Source organism: Sciurus vulgaris, assembly GCF_902686455.1.
Source record: "Sciurus vulgaris genome assembly, chromosome: 2".
In the NCBI taxonomy this organism is placed as follows: domain Eukaryota; kingdom Metazoa; phylum Chordata; class Mammalia; order Rodentia; family Sciuridae; genus Sciurus; species Sciurus vulgaris.
In genome coordinates, this window is record NC_136462.1 from 49456722 (window position 1) to 49465792 (window position 9071).

General features: G+C 41.6%; 1 pseudogene across 1 annotated transcript; it reads left to right on the top strand.

Annotated features, from left to right (window-relative positions):
* The first annotated feature begins 8412 nt into the window (after positions 1–8412).
* On the top strand, positions 8413–8756 carry LOC306652931 (small nuclear ribonucleoprotein G-like; annotated as a pseudogene). The gene has a single exon. The product of its transcript is annotated as a small nuclear ribonucleoprotein G-like (transcript).
* The last annotated feature ends 315 nt before the right edge of the window (positions 8757–9071 follow it).

A 9071-nucleotide genomic window follows, 5' to 3' on the forward strand; every position in this document is an offset into this window, starting at 1 on the left:
CTAATGAGTGGAGGAGGTGGGCTACTCCAGGTTACGTGGGGTGACTCGTGAGCCTGCTGTACCATCTGTGATTTGTCATGTGTTTGTACCACAAGAGTCAGTGCTGGGACCACTAGTGACCTTTAGAAGAAATGGATGACGCCACTTGTAGAATCAAACCACAAGACCTGGTTGCAATTTTGCCATGGTATATACTAAGGAAAGGTTCGACACCATGCCTGCTTTAATACACAGGGGGAAATTCCCTTAACTGAGCAAAGACCAGTCTTTGAGCTTCCATAAAGGTTTTTTCACATCAAATTAACTCACCAAAAGGAGCAGAGTGACATTGTTTTCTTGGTCATGGATGACATATCTTGTCATGCATCTATTTCTCAAACTTGGTCCACCAGTACTTACATTGGAAAGAACAAAATTCGTGCAGGTTCTGTCCCATAATTTAAATGTTGCCATAACCAGCAATTGGATTCATTAATTGATGTGTCCTGGATTTGGAAAACTGGTGTTCAGAGGGTGTCGAGTTTCTGCTTGACCTGTTCAGAAAACAGTGAGGGTTAATAAGAGCAAGTCAGAGTTTGAGAGAAAGCTCAATGAGGATGATCAAAGGGAAAATAGGATAGAATGAGACAAGCAATCTCCAGTTAACCTTTATAATAGCCAAAGAAAGGAAGTCTTCATTAAAAAGAAAAGATATTTTTGTTTGTTTGTTTTTAGATTAGGGGAAATCTAATTGGGGAGAAAATAGGTGGAAGTGAAGTTTCTTAGTCAATGATTCTGTCTTCTGCTTCCAGGAACTGAGAACTGACCTTGGGAATCCTTACTCGAAGGTCACTCATAGGAATGGTCTTCCAGTTGTCTTGGGTTTGGCTTAGCATGACTCATGTGGATCCATGAGGATTTGTCATTTACTTTGATGGCAGCATGGGTGGTTAGTAGCACTTCATAAAGTCCTTTCCAGGGAGGTGACAGTAAGTGATTTCTTGTAAAAAATTTAATGTACATCAGTCTCCTGGTCAAAGGGAATGGCAAGTCTTGTCAGTTGGCAGAGGCTGTGACCTTTTTATCTGTTGAGGTAGGCTCCAAGAACACTACTCAGTCCCTGTATAAAGTAATCATAGCCTCAACTTCTTCACTTAAGTCCCCATAATTTTCACTCAATCTAAGATACAGGTTTAGAGATACCATAGGCACTGGACAACAAAATGCTATTTCAGAAGGGATTAATCCATCCTTCTCTTTGGAGTGTTCTAGATCCTCATACAGGCCAGAGGAAATGCTTCTGACCATTTTGATCCAGTTTCTTGACAGACATTTGACTAAAGTCCTTTTTTAATACTACCAATACTTTAATAATCCACAATATTAATCGATACATAAAAAGTGCTTTTATAACCTTTTACCATCTAAAATAAAGCATCATTTAATTTTTGAGAATGTGTTCTTTGATGTCCATCCTCTGTTCTTTAGAATTACCTTTGCTGTAGCCAATGCATGATCCCTTTGATGACTCCACACTAATCTCATGAGCATTTGTTCTGGATTTTTCTGCCAATGGATGAATAGTGAACAGTTCAGATGGACCAGTCAGTCTCCACTCACCTCCAGATGAGGGCTTGAAGATATGTTTTAGGGAGCTGCAGAATTCTTCCATCTTATCTGAGAGACTATGGTGAAGAGCACCATCCTCCTGCTCAGGCATAAGCCACCTCCATTTCTGAGGCCCTCCCCGCACTACACACAAACTCACATTCACTGGGACAGTGGGAACAACCCAATACCTCTGATGCTTCTTCCCCTAAAGTCCTTTCTATCTCTGAATTTTTATGTCCAACTTGCCCTAATGATTAGGACTAGCACAAAGTATGAAATTTTAATGAGTGCCCTCAAAGTTTTTGCAAGCAAATGGTTTATTTCTGCTATAAAATGAGTTCCTTTGTCTGACCCAATCTATAAAGGAATGATGAAATGAAAGAGAGTCTTAATTAATTTATTCACCACTGCTGTGGCAATAGAGTCAAGGGCAGTGGATTAGTTCATTTACCATTCCTGTAACAAAATACCTGAGACTAGGTAATGTATCAAGAAAGAAAGTTTATTTAGCTCATTATTCTGGGGACTCAAGAGCATGGCACCAGCAGGTGAGGTACCCCATGGCTATGTCATGTAATGGATGGCATCATGGTGAGAGTGCATGCAAGAAGAAAAGATCACATAGTGAGACAGGGGCCAGAGAACAGGGAGGGGGCTAATCTCGCTGTTTTATAACAACCTTCTCACAAAAACTAACCAGTCCCACAGGAACTACCTTAACTCTTTTAAGAATGATGTCCCTAATTACCTAATCACCTCACACTAGGCTGCAATTCATAAAGGTCCCATCACCTCTTAACATTGCCACACTAACAACCAAGCTTCCAACCCGTGAGTCCTGAAGGACAAACCACTTCCAAACCATTAACAGAGAGGTTTATAAAGTTGGTGGTAAAAGAACAGAGGGGTTCATTTGGGGGCTATGCATTTAGCAGCCATGTCAGTTCTGTCATTCTCTAGAGACATAGTATCAGTCTCCTTGGTACAGAATGAACAATGAACAATACCAATTTTAGTGAACAACCTATAATAAGGCAGCAATTGTTCATCCCTTGGCAATAAAGCACTGGCAGAAGTCAAGACTCAGGGAATTCTAGATTGTGCACAGCGCTGTGGCAGACTTCAAAGTCTCATCTGGAGTCAGTGCAAATGGCAGCACTTTCCTTTGCAGAGTGCAAGCATTGCTAGAAGCTGTACATGCAGCAGCTCGACCTGACTCTACAGTGGGCGAAGAGTGTGTCCCAAGTGTTATATGTGGGAAAACTATCCAGTGACTATGTTTTTCTGGAAATTTCATCAACAGGAGCCATCACAAAATAGAGGTAAGTCTGGGTGGTCGAATGGGGTATCAAAGAGTTCTTCTTGTGGTTTAAAACCATTTCTCTGACTACAAAGCAATTGCATGAAGAGAAGTGAGATTCCCCATCATCAGGGAAAGGTAGTAGAGGAGCCAGAGTTCAGTTATTCCGATGATGTAAGATGATGGAAGGATTGGTTAATAGGGCCTGTTCAGAGGTGGTCTGTTGCCATGTAGAGGTACTACATCTTAGGAACTTATAAGAGAGCAGAAAGAGCCCAAGGGACACAGAGGTGACTGGCAGGTCCAATGTGAACCTACTGACTTTGTTCACTAGGGTGGCAAAGCCCTACTACCTGGGGACATGCCTGCTACCACTGGGTTCAACTTACATAAGAAGTATGCTACAAGACATAGCTGAGACACAAAATGTTGTCCTAGAAAACCTACAGAAATCCCAGTACTTTGATAACAATATAGGTAAGTGAAAAGATTCGTCGAAATTAGGAAAGCCAAGAGCAAAGAGTCATGGCTTCCTAGGACCATGGAATGAGTTCTGAGATAGTTTCTGGGAGGAGGGCAGACAGACATTTAAAAGGGTAGCAGAATTAGAATTCCATTAGCAACAACAGCCAGCTTCCCCTCCAGATCGATGTGGTTGTCTTTTGGAGATTTTTTGTTTTTGGTTTTTTGAAAGAGATTGACAAAATTGAAATTTAAATAGGGAAACTTTCAGCTAGGTGAAAGTAGGAGTCTTCAAGAGCACCCTGTTTAGTTTGGTTACAAAGGAAGACGTCATCAGCATACTGAACAAAAGTGGAGTTGGGTAATGCCTAACAGAGTCTAAGCTGGCATTAAGGACTTGGAAAACTAAAGGGAGACTCACTGTATCCTTGAGGTATACAAGTCCACATTGTCCTCCTTTAAATGTAAATGCAATCAGAAAATGCAAGCTAGGGTACAATGGAATCAACAAGAAAGCTAGGAGGCTGTCAATTACCGTAAACCAGGCTGTATCAGCAGGAACTGAGGTAAGAATTGTAGCTGCATTAGGGACTATAGAGTGGCAAAGAATTACAAAGCAGTTTATATGCTTCAGATCTTGTACAAATTAATAGGTTTGATTCCCATCTGAAATAAATTTCCCTGCTTTCCTTACTGACAAGACTGGGGTGTTACAGGGTCAGGAAATAAACATGAGAACACACTACCCATAAAAGAGTCTGTTATGCCCTGAGTTCCTCGCTCCATCTCATCAGAGAGGGTATTGGGCTACTGATGGAAAAGGTTTCTTCTTCTCCAGACAATGTGCATAGACTCTGCAGTGAGAAGCAATCCAACCCCATGTGCATGTGGGACCCAGAAACTAATGGGAACCTTTTTCAAGGTTGCTTCCTCTTCAGCAGATTTTAAAATGAGATGAGTTCCATTAGAGAAGGTAAGAAGTTTTAGGTTTGTTCTTAGGGAAGGGAAACACCTTTCTCATTACATTGTATGCTGACATTAAACTTGCATTAAAATTTTTTATTGAAAGGTTTTCTGGTGAGGAGTCGGAACCTAGAAAAGCTGGATGAATGTTAAGAGGGCCAGAGGATTTGAGATGTGGACAGAAATAGGTTGCTCAGAGACCCCAACAACTTGAGCAGCATCAGAAGTGACAAGCAGAGATAAATCTCTAAGAGGATGATAGAGAAAGTCACATCAGTATCAATTAAGAAAACCAGTTTCCAATCCTCTGAGTTTAATGGTGGACTCTGAAGTGTGGCTGAGGATCAGCTGACCTCATTGATTAATGGGGAATTGTCCCACCAAAGGGAAGAATGACATTTCTGAGGTTGTTGGGGTCCAGGGAGATCGGTTTTACATTGTTGTTTGATTGTTTAAGTTTCCTTTCTTTTAAATACAAAACAGTGATTTTTCCAGTGTCCTGGATTTTCATATCTGTGAATACCTAGAGTCTCACAGGCCAAGAAAAATTAGAGAATTTTGAGCTACCTCTATTTCTTTCTGTAAATACTCAATTTGCTAGGCAAGGGCTATTGATTTTCATTCCTTTTTCCTCTCATTTTCTGCAAGCTATTTTCAAAGAATTACGTAGCTGCTTCTATATTAATGCTCAAAGCCTGACTCACCAAACCAACCACACTATTTTGGATTGCCTCTTTTTATCAAGGAGAAGATATCTAACCAAGGCCGAAATTAAAAGATTTTTGTTTTGGAGCTTCCTGGCTTAATGCAGTGAGCCTTTGAGAAGTCGTATAAAACACTTCACCATGGCCTCAGGATGTTCTCCTTCCATTCGAGTGTCCGTCTCAATCTTAGACCAACTCACCTTGGAGTAAAGGCCTCCACCACCACTCCTTCAGGCCCTGAGCATCACTCTCTGGCCTAACCATTTCCTGGTCATTGGCTTGAGGGTCTGGGAGTTCTGGCCACCTCTTTCTTTTTATGGAGAGAATTTCCCCTGTAGAGGCAAAAGGAAAGTTTAAAAATTGAGTCTGCTAAAGTAGACTGAAATAGATTGGCAGGAGAAAAGACATACAAATTTATTATGTGCATGTGCACAGGAACCACACAAAATATGAGGCTCAGACAGGGTCTGAGGATTGAAACTTAAATAGCATTCTGGTCTATAGAAAGTAGGGACTCGGAGGTTCTAGGGGGAGACAGGAACAGGAAGTAATGGGGGTCCGTGGCCTCTGGAAGAAGATACAGGCCATTGGAAAGGTGTGAGGAGAAAATGTACCATGAACAAAGGCTTTCTATCATTGTCCTCAGAAGTAGGTCGTGTATTAGCGTAGACAGGTGAAGACATTTAGTCTCCTGTTCTGTGAATTGCTCTTCCCTGTGTGATAAGATTAGAGGGAGGGGGCTCAAGACAAATGCATTCCTTCTGGAGGAAATTTCCATAGTCAGGTACAGTAACTTCAGGGAAAGCGCCTCCCTGCATTTCTAAGCTCTTTCAATTTGAAGCTTACCAAAGTACCATACTTTGGGATATCATCTTCTCAGCCCCCAAATCCTCTAGAGGGCCTTTGGCTTGTCTAATAATGTTCTTCCCACCTTAGGTGCCAAAGTCCCTGTGAGTGGGATCATGAATGGTCACCAATCTTTCTAAGTCCTCTCTAAATCTAGTAAGATATGAAGGGGGGGTGGGTTTTGTAATTTAAAAGATCTGCTGCTGTATGGGACATGGATTCTTGTAGTGGGGATTCAGAATATCACGACAGAGGCAAGTCTGGAGTTGATGGAGTTTAAGATCCCTGCCTGGGAAGGCACAGCAAAGCAAGCCTGGCTATTTGTTCCTGGACACTGAGCAAGATTTATTTTCGGACTGATGGCATTTATACAAGGAACCTGTAAACCTGAAACCTGGAGATCAGACCAGAGGGGTCTCTGTAAATCTTGCAGGGAAATGAAAGTTAAAGCACTAGCTGGGTGGGTAAGGGATCTTTCTGGGGAAGCTGGAAGAGTTTTAGGCATTAAAGAATCTTGCTGAGGACACGGAGCCAGATCTTGAGGGGGTGCTTAAGCCAGGGGCCCTGAGAGTCAGGGACAGAGAATTGAGAATAAATGGGAGTATGGGTGGGTAGAGAAGAAGATGTGTACTGGGTGCAGATTTCAGCTCTTCTTCTAAGTCTGACTTCCGTTCTTAGTCATGCTGAGGGAGACCCTAAATCTTGCCATTGCACTCGTGTATCCTCACTTCAGTCTGGCCATCCACAGGCACTAATAGGACCATTTTGGGGATGAGAGCTCTCTAAAATTTTTTCAAAAGTGGTTTTGCCAATTCAAAGGATTCATCATCTGGCCAGCGGTGAATAAAATCTCTAAGGGTATATTTATTCCAATAGTAGATAAAATCAATAGGACTTTTTGTGGAAACACTGGGAAATAACTTTCATTTTCTTTTCTTTTCTTTTCTTTTTTTTTTTTTTTTTTTTTTGAGAAAAAGGAAAAACAAAGTTTATTGCTTCTGTCCCAAAGGCTGTGATTCTGCCCATCAGCAGGAACAGGGGGCTTTTAAACAGAAGATTCAAAGACTACATTCCACATGGTCTCTGTTGGAGTTATAACAGAGTTGTTAATTTGGGAGATAGTCATTTCTGAGATCTTCTGGTACCATCCCCAAAGTCTAGTTTACCGTGTTCTTATGGAGGGTGTGTACTCAAAGACAAATAAATCTGGGAGGTAACTCTCTAGGCTTACAAAAATCTTTACCACAGTGTAAGAGGCATCTCCATCCAAAGTGGGTGCAGAAGGCGTAGTCCCATGATCCAAAAAATGCAGCTTATCCTCTGCTGCCTTGGGTTCCCAGATGGTTTTGGGTGGCCACCTGACAGAAGCTGACAATTGTACCCCCTAGCTAGAGGAGGTCAGAGGGAGTATTCTCATTGGTCACAAAGCTAAACTTTCGCAGATGAAAGGAGCATCTCATCTGGTTTGATTTTATCGGCGACCCCCAGCAAAGTCTGTCTAAACAGACACCAAACTGATGAGAATTCACTGATCTGCAAGGCCAGCTCAAGCAATAGGGTATGAGACCTGTACCTGTGCTCCACCCTACAATTTTCCTCCTTATGCCACATAACACAAAAGACAGATGAAAGAAAACAACAGCTGTATCTAGAAGAAAGGAATTAAGCAGAAAACAAACACTTGAAAATAAAATGCCAGAGTTGCTTTACCTAAAGAACTACTTTACATTAAGATTTCCTCCTGGTAATCTAAAATTAGAATGGGAAAAAAGAGAAGGAGGTTCTTGTGGTTCTATTTGGCCAGACCCTGCAAGCAGAGATCTGGGAAACAGATGAGGTAAGAACTCAAACTTTCTGCTGATGTCAGAAGGTCACAGGGTCTCCCGGTTGCAGGAGCCCCAGAGCAAGCAGTGCAATTCCCTCCTCATCACCAGAACTGCTGGGGAGGAAAGCATCTCCTCTACTCTTGTAAGGTCTCCATCTGGTCCTAAGAATTAAACTGACATAAAACAACAGGAGAAAAGCATGAAAGTTTCATGAAATTTTTACATGTGCATGGAAAGCATAAGAAAACAAATACATGAAGAAGTGACCAGGACAGATGGTTCTTGTACTTTTTAGACAAAGAAATGATAAGTTTTTGAAAAACTGACAAGACGAAAGGGTTTAGACTAGAGGCAGTAAATGAGTTGTGAGGGAGAAGTAAAAGCAGCAGGAGATAAAGGTTATTTTAGCAAATGTGTGCAGATCCATTGTAGCATTGATTCCTGGTGACAAGGAAGTTCTCTTCCTGGTACCAGGAGGGCTCCTGGCTTGCGAAAAATTCTATGGCCTGTTCTTGGGTAGAAAATGACAAGTCAAAGAGTGCTTCCTGCATCTGTTGTTACTCAGGTGCCCTCAGCTCAAAATAATCAATATGCCAAAGCAGCACGTTTCCGGGCGGCCTCGCCTTGGCTCCTTCATTAAATATTCCTAAACTCCCGCCAATCCCTGCTTTAAGAGTAGAATACAATTTCAAAGCATCTCTGAGCCTGCGGAGTAGACAGCATGAGCAAAGCTCACCCTCCCGAGCTGAAAAATTTATGGACAAGAAGTTATCATTGAAATTAAATGGTGGCAGACATGTCCAAGGAATATTGCGGGGATTTGACCCCTTTATGAATCTTGTGATAGACGAATGTGTGGAGATGGCAACTAGTGGGCAACAGAACAATACTGGAATGGTGGCAATACGAGGAAATAGTATCATCATGTTAGAAGCCTTGGAATGAGTATAAGTAATGACTATTCAGAACAGAAATCCGTGTCCCGTTTCCAGAGGGCCTGTTTAACTATGACATAAAAATCAGGTCATGTACATTTTCATATTAAGCTTTTTGTTAAATAAACTTTTTAATAACAAAAAAAAAAAAAAAAAGAGTAGAATACAGCCTCCAACTGGGAGAAATCAGTATAGGATATTTAACACAATTTCAGGAAAGCAGAACCTAGTCCTCTAACCAGCAGCATATTTCCTCAGCTAATGTCTCTCTCATCCACCCCCTGCCATCACCTCAGGTAACAGAATCATGTGAGGACACATTTCTTACTCTCACACTATGGTACAGAGAGAAACAAACCAATACTTCTGGAAGAACAAGAATCCAGAGCCAAAATGAATAGAGAGTAGAAAATCTAAATAGTATGTCAGCCTAGTGGGAGAAAAA